This window comes from Triturus cristatus, chromosome 9 (assembly GCF_964204655.1).
Source record: "Triturus cristatus chromosome 9, aTriCri1.1, whole genome shotgun sequence".
NCBI lineage: Eukaryota > Metazoa > Chordata > Amphibia > Caudata > Salamandridae > Triturus > Triturus cristatus.
Window position 1 is genome coordinate 47879460 of NC_140592.1, and position 16227 is coordinate 47895686.

General features: G+C 47.7%; 1 protein-coding gene across 1 annotated transcript in view; it reads left to right on the forward strand.

The window, feature by feature from the left end:
* The window catches only part of CELSR3 (cadherin EGF LAG seven-pass G-type receptor 3), a 790626-nt gene that overhangs the window by 285286 nt on the left and 489113 nt on the right, over nucleotides 1-16227 (forward strand). The window lies entirely within an intron of this gene.

The following is a 16227-nucleotide window of genomic DNA, read 5'->3' on the forward strand; positions in this document are numbered from 1 at the left end:
ATGGACCCCGGGACAGATAGTGAGATGGACTCACTCTCTCTTATTACAATAGACAAACAAATGTTTTCCAAACACCAAGAGTCCTGTATCCATTGTAGATCCTGGAGGCCGGATCCATGGCAGATTTTCAAGGTAGCCACATAGAATTTGCATACAATGAATGTAAATGAAACCCGAGTTACTTAGTGGCTGACCTGAAAATCTGGTATGGATTCGGCCTTCCTCTATGACCTGGATGCAGAGGGAATTCATTCTGTCTGTCGCATCTCTGTCCGTACTGTTACACAGAACTAGCAGGACGATGTATGGCGTGGAACTGTTTTAGGCCGAGGTTTGCCCTGCCCTCGAGGTCACATTGACTTTCATAGCACCATGTTCTAGCGTTGTTTTTACAGGCAGTTCAACTGAGAGCCTTGTGATAGATTCCAGTACTGCAGAGCATGGCACGGGGCCCAGGAGCACTGCTTCTATGCAGCAGCAAATCATGTATGTCATGTGTAACAACACTGTGTGATGCTCCCTCAGGGCTGGATGGGTGGAGGGTCCCTCAGCCCACCCAGAACTGAGAGGCACCTTCTGTTCTCACCCTCCTACCCGGGGTTCTCCTTTGGGCCTTAAGATGCTCAAGGCTTGTGCCCCATGGAAGTTCCATGAACTGGTGTCTGCACTGGTGACCTCTTTCTTCCTGACATTTAGTCATTGGTGTGCAGAGTTCAAATAGACCCTTTCTAAATAGTTCACATCCCTCAGGAAGCAGACAAGGGACACCTGGGAGCCAGGGGTTGAGGTAGTGTCCATCATGTGTGCTTCCTGGCTGAAGTTTCAAGTGTAAAGTTCTGACTTAACACAGTGTGGCCATTGCGGCCTTTGGTGCATTGGACGAAGAATACAAGGCTACATGGTGAAATAAAACTTATTGGGCTATTAAAAGACATGTTAACGATGAACAATAATTTTAAGGATTGAAGGAACTTCAAACATATTTGGTTTGAAATGAGGAGATCAGATATATGGAATGCCACATCCTGCGTCTGGGGAAAAGGGAATATATATATGTGAGAGGGTGTTTGTATATACTTGTATACACAAGTGTGTATAGAAAAGTGTGGAAGAAATGATTCTTAATTCTTCACTTATGCAGAGAAGTTCCAGCATTTATTCCCACATTCAGTGCTTGTGCTTCCTATTTAGATGTGTGATCTTCAGCACATCTGACTGGATCAGGACTGTCTCGAGCCTCATGTCTGATACTGGTTAAAGTGTGAGTTTGGGGACATTGCTAATGACATTGGCGTGACTGTCCGTAGCTTGATCTGTGCCCTTCTTGTGCCCTGTAATGCCAGGACATTATCCATTTTATGATGATTCCATGGAAATACTAGTGGGATGAAATGGGACCAAGCGGAAGCTCTTAAATTGTGATTTCCCTTGTATGCTGATTTTCTCTGGTGCTCTGTCTGGAGCTGGGAGATGATGTGGTGCATGTGTGACCAGAAGGGGTAAAGCCAGCATGGCTACCCTTGCTACTGAAAATGTGTGCCAGCTTTAAGGAATCACTTTGGCTGCTGTGGCTTGGAGGGCGCAAGATTTTTTTCGGTGCCTAAGATTGCATAAGGATAGTTTCTGCCATGCCACTGGACCATGTCTGTTTATTGTGAATTCAAATCCTGCTGTGGGGACTTTGGGATAGCTCTTTCTTCTTCTTCAGTCTTGCTTCTGCAGTGTTGCTAAATGTCTCATGAAACGTGCACGGCGCATTGAATCATGGGGCAGGTCCTCATGTGGTAAGTGAAGTGAGAAGGCTGCATTTCCGGTGTTGTCTGCTGCGGTTTGCTCTGATTTATGGAGAATTCTCCTGTGGGTCATTTTTGTTGTCTACATAAATAGATCACATGCCGTCTACTATCGTTTGATGCCTTTCGTTGTGTCTCTTTCATTCATGAAACTGTTATATGGACTTTAGTCTGTGCATGCTCCATACTTGCCAACATTTTAGAAGAGGAAAGTAGGAGGTTTTTAAAAATAATCGGGAGACTGTTTTCCCCCCCATTAATTTCCCTTAAAGTAGAGGCAATGTCAGGCCGGAGACCGCCCAAAGAAACCCGTTTTTGGCCTCAAAGATTGGGAGTCTCGCGCCTGAATCGGGTCTGTTGGCATGTATGATGCTCCTTTCTAAGATGGAGACACACATTGTAAGCCCTATTGTGCTCTTCTGGGATTCATGATTTCATTAGGAGGTGCCTTTTCCTTCTCTCTCCCCTCTTTCTGAGTGTCTCTCTACGTCTCACCCACACTTCAATTGATGCAAAGAATATGTCACCTCCCAGGGCTGTCCTGGACCTCTGGTGTCTCTTCTGCCACATGGCCCGTAAACCTGCACCTGTATGTCCCATGCTACCCTCCAACACACATCGCACGCCCCAAGCCTACAGTGGGATTAGCCCCAATTCCTATTCAGGGGTGGCTGAGATGGTTACAGAGACCTTGGTCTTCGCATCTGATTTCTGTGGGTGCTGCTGATTCGGGATTGCGCTGCTCCTGTGTAGATTGAAGTAACCCAGTATCCCTGGGAGTATTTCCCAGGGGTATCGGGGAGGACGCATCGGGGTTACAGTCAAATCACGCCCAGCCTGGGGCAGCCGCAGGAACGCCCTGAGGGCTAGGCAGCCGTATCAGCCAGTTGCTCGGTGCATTGGTTGGGATGTACGTATCACACGTTCACATACACTGTCAGTGGGTCGTTGCACCACTCATCAGAAGCAACTCGGAGTCATTCATTAGTTATGTTGATTCATCGGGGAGACGTTTACTTCTCCACCAGTATTCAAGTCCATTTTCCGGGGCAACGGATGGATTCCTCTTTAGGCTTGTGCTGAGTTGATGCTATCCTTAGCTTCACGCTTTTTGTGGAAAGCACATTTTCTCTGGAGAAATACTTAAAAGACCTAAGTCTATGATTAATGTTCTAATGTTATCTTCGACTAGTATTGTTCTGCCTCAGATTTGGCGTCTGAAGCTTCTTTTAAACTTGGTAGGCTGCCCATGTCCTCCTTGCCGACTACGCCAGTGGCCCGATGTATTCCTGTTGTGCTGATGGTACTTCTGAATATTGACACCAACAATATTGTGTCGTGCTTATATCAAGAACAGAATAGCGTAGGGCAACATATCAAAAGGTGCGTGCGTATAGGAAAGTGGACATTTACTACTCCTAACTCCACATCTACGTACCTTGCAGATATATGTACCGCGTAAGTACACATATGTGGAGTTAAATATAGAAAATCTAGACTTACTTATCTGTTGATATTTGATTTTCGATATTCTCTCCTTTATATTCTGTCCCATCGATATTGTTGAGTCGATATTCAGGGGCGCACCTGTTGTGCTTTATTTGAACGATTCTAGCAATGTTATCACCAGGGGTTTTATGTCATAATTGTTAACTCAGGGAGTCTTGTGAATCCTGTTGACCCCCCCAATTTCATTGGGTGCAGAAACCTCTTGGACACACAGTGCCTCCTTCATTTAGTCGATCCCTTTCTTTGTCTGGGTCTGGTGGCTTAGTGGACTAATGTGTCCAGTGTAAGGGGCTGTGTTTGACCTCCTGGTCACAGGTTCACCACCCCGCTGGTCCACTCAGCCTTTCATCCTTCTGAGGTCGATAAAATGAGTAGAATTGGGATGGGTAACAATGAACATCTGATATATAGCGCCAAGATACCTCTTGGGTGAACGTGCGCTTTACAAATGCACGTTATGTTTTCAGGAAGATTGAAGATTAGGCTGCCCTGCAGATCCCATCACGTGTTCTTCCCTCTGGTTTCCAGAGGAGTGCTGTGCCATACAAGGTCCATGTTTAATGTTAATGCACTACTGCTTCCGGGGTAGGACCATAGGACATCTTCCCCTCCCTGTTCAGGAAGTGCTGCCGAAAGGGTCTCTTGATATCTAAGTGACCCTAGGGTGGACTAGTTCAGGTTCATCGCCACTCGCCTGTCCCCACAGTGTTCATGGGTCCCATCTCCTCTCTCTCACCTACCTCTGCTTCTCTTCCTACAACTTACCTGCCCTCCCCCTGGTCACCTGACCGGAAGCTACCTTGCACCTATCTCGGAGCTCCATTATGTTTACATAGCCCTTTAATGTATGAAAGAATGTGAATGAACACAGCCGTCTAGCATTGGCGCTTTCTTTTGTGGTACGGTGGGGTGAGGGGAACGCAGGGCTGCCTGCCATCTGGCGTGTGTAGGGTGGCCAACTTTCCATTATCACTTCGCTGATGCCAGCTCTTCCAACGTCCTTTGGGTTGGTACGATGCTCAAAATGTCCCTCCTTCTGGTACCACGGATTCTGACTTGCTATGAAAGCACTGGTTATCAGAGTGGCTAGCGTAGGGGGGACACCAGGGAAAGGAACAGCAGGAAGGCTACCTGAAAAAAACATGAAGAGGTAGTGGGTCCGCAAAGCGGGTGCGGGGGGGGTTAGACTTCCCTCGGTACTACCACCTTCACACCTAAATAACTGGATCTTCTTAAAAACTATTGAGAAAAGCTAGGCTGGGGGTCTGATCAATGCAAGTCCTGAAAAAGAAAAAAAAAAAAGGTTTCAACATTGGAATTCCACAAACCGGGTTTATCCCACCACATGACTTATTTACATTAACCATACTACAACACTAGCCTACCAGAATGTGTAGAAAGAAAGTGTCCTGACAGCTTTCTTGCTGGAGTCGCCTTACACGCAGAGGTGAGCTTCACCCTCTGTATGGGGACATGAGACACCCCTGGATAAACACAGGACTTTATTACCATTCATTCCAGCGATGCTACAACGGTAAGGAGGGCCAGGTTCAAAAGAGCCAACGTCCCCACACCTCCAAGTCCTGCACCTCGATGCACAGGTGTACAACCCTCAACAGGTGGTAGGGCTCATAAATACACAGCCAGAGCTCATCACCAACCAGACAGCTCAAAGTCACAAACGAGGATTGGTTCTCCTCAAAAGAGAATAGGAAGAGAACTCTGAAGTAGCTATGAAGAAGAAACACCGCACAGTGTGCTCAGAAAGATGCTGAGTAGAAACAAGCATCGGCTTCATACACAAACGTAACCAAGGGTGGACTCAGCATAAACTAGGTGCCTCAACCCTAGGATGTCTGACACTCTCCACCACTTTGGAGCCTTCAGTAAGGAGTCTAGGTCGCTCATTGATGAAATATGGAGACTCATTACATTCTGCTGGGGAGGGGCTCATTTTGCTTTACGCGACTGCCTGTCCGCCGACTCGAATGCTGCATGGGCAGCATGCACCCACAAATCCAGTCATAATCAGCCATGTGTATCTCAACATAAGTTCAGGACAGAGGCTTAACTCCCAAACCATAAGGGTGCCTTTCAGCACGCAGGAACAACTACGGACACACAACATGACGACCATAAAAGGAGTGTGGCCTCCTGGACGGGGCCTTGCGCGGACCAAACAACAGGGTGAAGAGAAACCCATCTCTGGGGAGTTTAGAAAATGGGTGAAACAATTAAAATGAACAAACAAACAGTAGGGGCAGAGAAGATAACTAGAAGAATAACCACGTCTTACCCCCGCCCCCCCCTTTTAAACACTAGTGATTTGAGGTACACATGGGATTATGTAAAGCAGAACCTCAAATCCTGATAGCCGTAAAGTCACCAGTCTGTGCCGTGGTAGTCCCGTAGCAAACAGTGCAATGTGCTTAGACATCCCAGATGCTGCGGAGCATTATATCAGCGCGGTTAATATTCAGCTACTTCACGATCTAACACAGCCCGCCCTGTTGTAGGCCGATGCAGTCACTAGAATGAGTTACATAAGACTTTCAGCTGAATACTTGTCATTTGAAAGGGATAAACGAGTACAAAATACTATTTAACATGTCTATGCCCCTTTCTGGCCCATGGGATCTCTTCGCTTGATAACACCCGTAAGCCCAAACAGGACAGTTTCGGAACTCACTGTCTTCTGCAGTGATCCAGGACATTGATGCCCGATGCGAGGCCGCGGCGGTTTTCCTGGACGCCACTAAGGCGTTCGACTCACTTGAGTGGGATTACCTGCTGGCCCTGTTGGAGCGGATGGGACTACCCTTCAACTTCCTGGACTGGATCCGGTTGCTGTACCGCCGACCTCAAGCGGCGGTCCTGCTCAATGGGTCCCGCTCTGCCCCCTTCGTTATCCACAGAGGCACCCGTCAGGGATGTCCTCTCTCTCCAGTCCTATTCGCCCTCGCCATAGAGCCGCTTGCGGCCAAACTTCGGCAACACCACAAGCACCGATCCATTACTTATCCAGAGCGCCAACTGCTCATCGCGTTATATGCGGACGACATGACGTTGTACGTCCACAAGCCGCAAGAGAACCTTAACCCCTTATTGCGGGAGGTGACTAAATTTGGCGCTATATCGGGCGTACAAATAAACTGGGCGAAGTCTGCTTTATTCCCCCTGACTGACAATACTGCGCAGTTCCCATTAGATTACCCCTTGGTGTGGGAGGCGGACGAGATAACATACTTGGGGATTAGGGTGACCAGGAACCGGGAAGCCCTTCTTAGAGCGAACTACGGGACTGTCATAGACAAGCTCTCCGATAAAATCACGCAATGGAACCACCTTCCGCTGTCTATGGCGGGACGCATCTCCCTGATTAAGATGGTAGTACTTCCCAAATTGTTGTACCTCTTTACCAATATACCATACAGCCCAGGGGCATACTTCTTCCGGACCCTCAATTCCCAGCTGTCCCGACTTATATGGGGCGGGAAGCAAGCCAGGATTGGACTGCGGACACTTATGTTGCCCTATCACCAGGGTGGGCTTGATGTTCCGAACTTTCGAAGGTACTATGATTGCGCCCAGGGCCACTTTGTGGTGTACTGGTTCCATCCCCCCCCATTTATGGCTCACCTGGTGGTAGAAGATGGGTTTATGAGGCCCGAGAAACCCTCCGGATATCTGTACACAGAGGCTCGATTAGGGACTCGCGATCCCACTACGGTTGATTGCACTGTTCAAGCCTGGAAACGCATGGCAGATTCTATGGACGTACGGTTTCTGTATTCTCCCCGTATGACACTGGCACATGACCCCAGACTAAGTGTTACCCGCGAGGAGCTTGGACGCAAGCTGCTCGCGCGGCTGGCGGTCCACACATGGGGCGACCTGTATCACCAGGGGAGCTTTCGCGCTGCGTCCCACTTTTTTGGGAACACCGTCCCTTCGGTAATGGATACATTTCTTTACACCCGACTGCGGCAAAATATTAGGGCTATCACTCCTAACTTCCCTGATGAGCCAGACACCATGGCGCCTCTACATGCCCTGCTCCAGGCGACCACCCCGACGCATGTGGTCTCGATGTTATATAAACATGTACAAGCGGCACCTTCCCCCCCCCTCTCTTAAAGCGCGGACTGACTGGGACAGCGATCTGGGTGCCCCGATGTCAGATGCCCAGTGGGAAGAAAGCTGCTGTCACACTACGGCCGTGACGGGCAATGCCCGCCTCCGCTTGGTACACTTTAAGTTCTTACATCGCCTTTATTTCACCCCGGCTAAATTGTACCGCTTCGGACTCCGGGATGATGATCGCTGTCTGCGATGCCGAAAGTCAGGAGCGGACTTCATGCACTTAGCATGGTCGTGTCGGGCGGTGGCTGAGTACTGGATCGCGGTGTTCGCGGCCCTCTCTCATGGTCGGGGTGGACATACCACCCTTCCCTATGATTGCCCTTCTGGGCCGCTCATGCCCCACGTTAAAGGCGCATCGGAAATTCTTCGCGTTGGGGCTTTTACTGGCTAAGCGACATGTGGCATGCCGATGGGGACGAGGGCGAGCGCCCAAGTTCAAGACCTGGTTGGCTACGATGTCAACCTGGCAGGAACAACTTCACAGCTATGCTGACCTCTTGCCTCACAGATCCCGTCCCAAGGACTTATGGGGACCCCTCACTGCATACCTCCTGCGCTCTCCGAGCTCGACAGAAGGAGGGAGGGAGCTGCACGATGACTCGGAGAGGGACGGCCCGCCTGCTACACGCAGTCCTGCGACAGCCCCCACGGGCGACCACGTCTGATGCATCTCCTAACCCCACTTATACCTTTTCCTTTCAACGCATGCTGCGCACAGCGTTTCAGACTTGCCCTGACATGCCGCACGCTTTCGGATGTGCTTACACACCACGTGCCGGATGCTCGGGAGGGGTGGCCGGTGGTTTCTTTGACTTCCCCTGACCCCTGGGTAGGGAGGCCCTGATTCTACGATGGCGCGTGCAGCATAGCATTCTGGATAGTAGCACCAAGTTTCTAGTTCCCTGATTAGCTCATATTACACCCCCCCAGCGCAATGGACTGGCTGTCCGGGGCGGAGCTGTGCCGCCCCTTGCTCCTAATTCATACTACAGTGAGATTCGCCGTATAGCAGCTCTGCGCCGATCAATCCTTTCTGCCACATACTATGTATGGTGGACAAATCCTGGGAGGGCATCGATGTTTGATGTTTTGTGGTTCTTAAGTTGGTTAATACAGATAAACGAAACCTCAACTACCAGCTGTTGACTTTACATTGCTTTGTCACTACGCATCATTGCATATTTGTGCAGTTTGTGTTCTTACCCCGCTGCCGGCCCTTAAGGGTTGTAGGCGTTTGAGCTGTGTTAAATTGTGGATCCTAGTTAGACACTGTTCGCTGCTCACGATACTGCATTGCCGCTACCGGCCTGTTCAATCAGGTTGTAGGTGATGAGCTGTGTAAGATTTGATTGTGACCAATAAAGGTTTTTCCACAAAAAAAAAAAACTCACTGTCTTCTGCACCTTCTTGACTGAACACCTGCCTTCCCCCATTTCTACCTGTTGTACCTGAACTACCCTTTGCATGAAGGGCTCTCTAGTTGATTGTCCTATACCATGGTGCATTCCACATTCTGAACCCGGTGTCCCTTACCTTGCAGCCTTCCTGACTCCAGAGCTTGGCATCTCATAGTGTGGATCCTTCCACACTCCTGAGGTTGGTGTCTCTAACTATGCCGCCTTCTAGACTCTGCATCGTGGTGTTCCTGAGCATGGAGCTTTCGACACTCCCGAGCTTGGTGTCCCAGGGCATGGAGAATTCCACACTCCTGAGCTTGGTGTCCCAGTGCATGGAGAATTCCACTCTCCTGAGCTTGGTGTTCCTTACCACGGATTCACCCACATTCCCAAGCGGGGTGCCAGTTACCATGGAGCCTTACACACTCCAGAGCTTGGTGTCTCATAGCATGGAGCCTTCTATGCTGTTGAGGTCAGTGTCCCTTACCTTGGCACCTTCCACATTGACAAGCCTGGCGATCCTTAACATGCAGCCATCCACACTCCTGAGCTTGGTGTCTCATAGCATGGAGCCTTCCACGCTCCTGAGCTTGGTGTCTCATAGCATGGAGCCTTCCACGCTCCAGAGCTTGGTGTCTCATAGCATGGAGCCTTCCACGCTCCAGAGCTTGGTGTCTCATAGCATGGAACCTTCCACGCTCCAGAGCTTGGTTTCACATAGCATGGAGCCTTCCACACTCCAGAGCTTGGTGTCTCATAGCATGGAGCCTTCCACGCTCCAGAGCTTGGTGTCTCATAGCATGAGCCTTCCCTGCTGTTGAAGTCAGTGTCCCTTACCATGGCACCTTCCACATTGACGAGCCTGAGGTTCCTTATCATGAAGCCATCCACACTCCTAAGCTTGGTGTCCTGTAGTATGGAACCTTCTATGCTATCAAGCTTGGCATCTGTTACCATGGAGCCTTCTGCGCTCTCAAGCTTGGTGCCCCAAAACATGGAGCCAGCCACACTCCCAAGCTCGGTGTCCCCAGATGAGTGACTCAGGCCTTCTGCAATATCCAGCCGAGTACCCCTCAGTTTGGGTCTTTCAGACTGCCTAGCCAAGTATCATTTATCATTCAGCATTCCACGCTCCCTAGCTCGGTGCAGTAGGAGCCTCTACACACTCTAGATGCCTCTTGTAGCCTTCCTACTCCCTACATAGAAGTCCATGGAGTCCTCTTGCTAGCTGTAGTATGAGCCTCCACACTCCATAAATGCGTATCCCTTCGTATGATGCCTTCCACACTCCTGAGCTAGAGGTCCACAGAGTCCTCAACATCCCCTCTCTGGGACTAGTATGAACCTTCAAACTTCCTGGTTAGGATACCGTCTATCATGGAGTCTTCCGTCCTCCTTTGCTGATTGCCCCTTACTGTGGTGCCTTCCACACTCCCTGGCTGGAATACCTCGCAGCATGGAGTCTTGCATGCTCCTTTGCTGATTGTCCCTTAGTGTGGCGCCTTCCACGTGCCTCGTTGGGATGTCTCTTAGCATGGAGTCTCCCACTCTCCTTTGCTGATTGTCCCTTAGTGTGGCACCTTCCACACGCCTATTTGGGATGCCTCTCAGCATTGAGTCTTCCATGCTCCTTTATTTATTGTCTGTTAGTGTAGTGCGTTCCACTCTCCCTAACTTGGATGCCTCCTAGCATGGAGTCTTCCGTGCTCCTTTGCTGATTGCCCCTTAGTGTGGTTCCTCTCACACTCCCTAGTTGGAATGTTTCTTAGCATAGAGTCTTCCATGCTCCTTTGCTGATTGCCCCTTAATGTGGTGCCTCCCACACTCCCGAGCTGGGATGCCTCCTAGCATGCAGTCTTCCATGCTCCTTTGATGATTGCCCCTTAGTGTGGCGCCTTCCACACTCCGTCGTTGGGATGCCTCTTAGTCTGGAGTCTTCCGTGCTCCTTTACTGATTGTCCCTTAGTGTGGTGCCTTCCACACTCCCAAGCTGGGATGCCTCCTAGCATGGAGTCATCATCAAAATATATCTTTATTTCGGATATAAAAACATCCAAGAAAAGAACAAAATAATTACACATGTTACAGAATAATATTACAAACAGCTTCACATATTAAAACTCATTAACACAGTGGGAGTAAAACAAAATAGGTCGATTCTGAATGTCCTGTCCGTAGCCTCGATGACTAAATTATACAAAACGACTGGCAGCCTATAAGTTCATCAATTATTACTTATTAAGGTGCAGGGTGCAAGCAACTATATAGTACAAAAAACCATCGATCAGAATAAAATATACGATCATAGATGTTTAAAACACGTTATAAAAAATTTTTATCATTAAAAATACCATATAACCTCCCCGATGCACTAAATCATCCAATACGTCATTTACATACTTCTTTGGGTATTACTACTATTTTATGCATAGTGCGGGTCAAATAACATGAAGCGAGACACCACTTCCTATACACTGACAACGGAATAACTTATGTCTCACGTCTCGATTTCCTTAATTTTGCAGCAAGTCTTAAAAAGTTCACAGTGCAAAACAGTGTAAGAGGTTCCGCAGAAAGTTTTAAATATAAAAGAGCTACCCTGACGTGGGTGAATTTATTCGCTTTTCAGATGGGTTTTAAAAGACATCCCGCGGGAATTCATATAAGGGACAAAAGAATACAAAGTGAAGGGTATCCTGTGGAGATCCCAGATCGCAGCCACAGGGACCCTTTGAACCAATATCTTTTGTGAATCCCTCGGGAACAGCTAAAATGTGGTGTAAAAGGTCCAGTCTAAATCTGGTCATTAAAAATCTGTCATTTTTGTTATAAATTTGCGCCAAGTAAGGTTCCATGCCAGCAACAGATTTCGTAAGTATATGTGCACGCACTGACCCTTTCAATAATTCACAATCTTCTCTATAGCAGGCTACCCGCCTCAAGAATTCTGCATTTATGAGTGTTTTCGATTGTGACGTCATGGAAGTGGGCTCATCAAAACATCTTACATAGCCCAGCCACTTCAACTTGTCCTTCACGAATTTGAGCCAAGGAATTTTGTGACTTTTTTCCCTTCTAATACAGTCTGTAATTATATCTCTGCTAAAGCTAGCATCCGGATTAGTCCAAATTTTAATCCAACACATTATTGGTTTAAGGCTTATTCTATCAGAGATGTAAGGGAGCCCTAACTCTTCATGTATAATATAGGCCGGGATGCTTTGTGGTACTTGCAAGATCCTTCTAAGAAACTTATTTTCCTCTAGTTGTATCATGGAGGTGTTTCTAATGCCCCAGACCTCACTCCCATACATGATCTTGGAGCAACAGATTGAATTGTATAAATTCAATACTTCGTTCGGGGACCAGTGGCCTAACCTCGTGGCGCGGGACATAATTGAACCCATTATATTTGTGTGCTGTTTACACTTTTCTGTGACTAATGGCGTGAATTTGAGATGTTTATCAAAAATGATTCCTAGATAATTAAAAACCTCAACCTTCTCGAGCTTATGACCCCCAATTTTGAAACTGAAATTCCTCATTGGTCTTTTTCCAGCTTCCATGATATAGGATTTTGTTAGGTTGGGAGATAAGTCTAGATGTGCCATAAACCCACAAAAACCGTCAATGAGGGCCTGCAGACCCCTCCCTGTTCGTGCGAGGAGTACTGCATCGTCCGCGTATAGCAGAACAGGTATACTTCTGTTGGCCACTCTAGGGCAGTCCACCCCTAATTTTCCTAGGGCTTTATCCAAACCATTTATATATATCGTGAATAAAAAGGGCGCCAAAATACAGCCCTGTCTCACCCCCCCGGTGCAAGCAAAATGATCAGTTAAATTCCCCTCATTGCTGTATCTAATCTGAGCAGTTGTGTCCCTATGTAGAGTTTTTAAAATAAAAATCAAACTAGGGTCCACCCCAAGCAACTCTAAAATCTCCCATAATTTTTCCCGGTTGACCCGATCAAAAGCTGCCGTTAGATCCATGAAAGCAAGATAAGCTGTCCCATCATCGGCAAGAGTATACTTGGCCACCAGATTATATAGATTGAGACATTGATCTGATGTAGAGCGACCCGTTCTAAAACCGTACTGAGTATCTGTAATAATCTTATTTTCCTCAGCCCAGTCCATCAGACGGTTTAGAATTACCTTCCCTAGAACCTTTGCTGAGACATCAATTAGTGAAATCGGGCGGTAACATTGGGGATCGCATTTATTGCCCTTTTTGAAGAGGGGAACGATGGTGGCAGTTGACCAAGACCTGGGCATTCCCCTTTCCACTGCTGTATTAAAAACTCTAGTGAGTATGGGAGCCCACAGGTCAACCTGGGATAAAAATAGGTCGGGGGGAATCCCATCGGGGCCAGGGGCCTTGTTCTTTGTCAGGGCTTGAATTCCGACTTTGATTTCGTCCACTGTAAACTGGGCCCATGAACTTGGCAACACGCCTACATCAGAGATGGATTGAGTCATGGTACTGCCCTGGTTATACAATTTTTTGAAATGGGAGACCCACGCTTCTGGCAAGATATTGCAGGAGACCTTCACGCTATTTGAGGGCTGGAAACTAGGATCATTAATCACCCTCCAAAACCGTGACATATCTCTCATTTCGGCTGCCTCCCTTAAATTCGCCCAAGCTTCATAGTGGATAGATTTTTTCCTCTTTTTTATGGCCATTTTATAGTGGGCCCTACATTCCACTATCATGTTCCTGTCCTTCGGTACCTTTTTGAGTGCCCGTTTTAATTCTTTTTGGGCTCTGGAGCATGCTTTGTCAAACCATTTGGGTGTGAGATTGGGCGGTGCTTGTGATTTAATCCTCAATAGCCTGTCAATATCCCTTGCCATGCTTTCAAATGCATTTATCAGATCTAGGCCTCTAATTTCTTGGTTTAGGCACAACCATATCCCGCTTTCTGAATTTGCGAGAAGTTTTTTATAGAATACTTCCCCATCAGTATTAGACCAACGTAGTCGCCTGCCCTGATCAATTGCTTCCACATTTCCCCTTATCGTCCGGGGCATTAACTGCACGGAATCATCCGCGTCCAGCAATGACAACACCAGTGGGTTGTGATCACTAAAAATGCTAATTTCTATATTAAAATCTATGATCCTACTTTTAAACCCATAAGAAATAAAAATAAAATCAATAATAGTTTCTTTTCCCCTGCCTTTAAAAGTGGGATTTATGATGTTCATGATCCTGGGCTTAATCAGGTCCATTGTAGGGGCGAGATTGTATATCCCCAGAATCTTGCTTAATTCGCTGCCTTCCTGTGTGTGTTCAAGGTGCCAATCACTAGTGGAAGGACAAGAATTCCATGTTCCCCCGGCCCATTTCAGATATGGGCATGGGTGACAATTAAAATCGCCCACCAAAATTACATTTGGGGGATGCTTTCCCCTAGAATACAAGTCAGCCAGTCTATCCTTCAGATCAGCCAGCCTCTGCATTGATTGGCCCGCATTATAAAAATTTATCAATACAAATTTAGTCCCCTTTTTACTATAACTAAGACCCTGAATGTATTCCGAGTTCCAGCCCATGCCTTCCCATGTCCCTTGTAGCGTCAGAGATACATACGTTATTAAACCCCCTTTCGCTCTTCCCATCAGAGATTTTTGGGCGGGCACAAAAAACATTTTGTATCCATCTAGATGAGGGGCACTACTATCCAACTCCCAGGTTTCTTGTAAACAAATAATGTGAAACTTTTTGCTGTACTCCAACCATTCCTTGTTTCTTAATTTGGACGAGATTCCAGCAATGTTCCACGATACCACCCTAAGTTCCCCGTTCCCCGGGGTGGTCACATTCCTTACTAGGGTATACTGGATTTGGGATCCCTCTTCTGCTGAACTACTCTGATCAACTGCTGAACTAGTCGCTAAGTGGATAGTTACGACCTCATTTTGGGGGATTCCGGGTAAAAGGCTATTTCCTGTAAAGCCAACATTCTTCCCAGTCTTAATGTTGTCTGAAGGTGATGAATTTTCCGGAATTTCGACTTGAGTCTGTCAATCTAGTTCATCCATCACTGCCGCATCAGACAATGGGTTGAACCTATTAGAGACTGGCCCCAGTCTATGTGATCTTAATGACGGACCTTCCCCTCTACTTCGTGGCCCTTGGCGTGATGCTTTTGCCTGGTCCCTATAGAAAAAGTTCAGAGGGAGCATTTTTATAGTCGTCCCACTGTCAAAAGCCACATAACTATAACCCAACAGTTCTTTTACCAACTCTCGATGTCTAAAATTGACAATAACGCAATCTCCAGCAAACTTCTTTTTTGAGGGACCAATCCAAGCTACCCTCCTTGCCATGAGAATATGCGTTCTCCAATGATTGGATTCCTTTGCGTTGTTATGCAGCCAGTGACTGACCTTGTTTATCAAGGAACCTGTAGATTCTTCTCTATCCCTATTTTGGGCAGGGACCCCTGCTAAAACTATTGTATAGGGACAACATGCCGGGGGCAAATCTAACGTCTGGAGGCCCGGGGAACTCAGCACCTGGGCATTCTGGGAACCAATGGCTACTATCTGGGCTTTTGTACTAGCCTCCTGTTGGAGACTCGCGGGCACCCGAACAGGGAGTGTGTCACTATCGTTGCTCACATTGCGATCAGCCCTCTGCTTCGACCCTGCTCGTCCCGGACAAGATACAATCTCTAGCCCATCAGAATTCGTAATTTGGTGGGGGGCTGGGAGAGCGCATTTATCCATCTCCGACAACCTATTGACCTTTTCCTCGATTTTCTTTATGTCTTCCACCAAGGGGGCCAAGTATTTAAGAAAAAGGGCTTCCAACTTGGATTCGAGTGTTTTCAATATCTTCTGCGACCAATCCGTTCTGTTTACGGGGGAGCTGGAATGACATTGTGAGCAAGCTGGCCTATTACTTTCATCCTCAACTATTATAGGGTCTATTCTGGAACTACCTTTTTTTGCTTTTGTATCATTTTTAGTTTTGCTTGTCCCCTTACTTTGTGGCCTGGTTGAGGACTTTGAACTCTCAGTGGAGGCACTTTCTGGAGGGCGGTCTGGCGATAATAGGACTTTTTTTGATCGGGTAACTACTACCCTTTCCTTCTCCACTGAAGCATTAAGATCCCTCTCACCCCCGGGAGTAATCGCATCCTGTTCTTGGGCACCCACCTGAACACCCCCAGGTCCGCTAACCTCCTTGACTACCGCGGGGCCCGCCTGTGGCGGTAGCTCGTCATCCCCGTCACTTTGCCTATTTGTGTGAACTTGTACTAATGTAGAGCCCTGAGTTTTACTCTGCAAGAAAGGACCCTGACCTGCCGATTTACTCACTCCAGGCGTGACACATTCCGCTATTGTCCCCAACGATGAGCGTTTATGTGC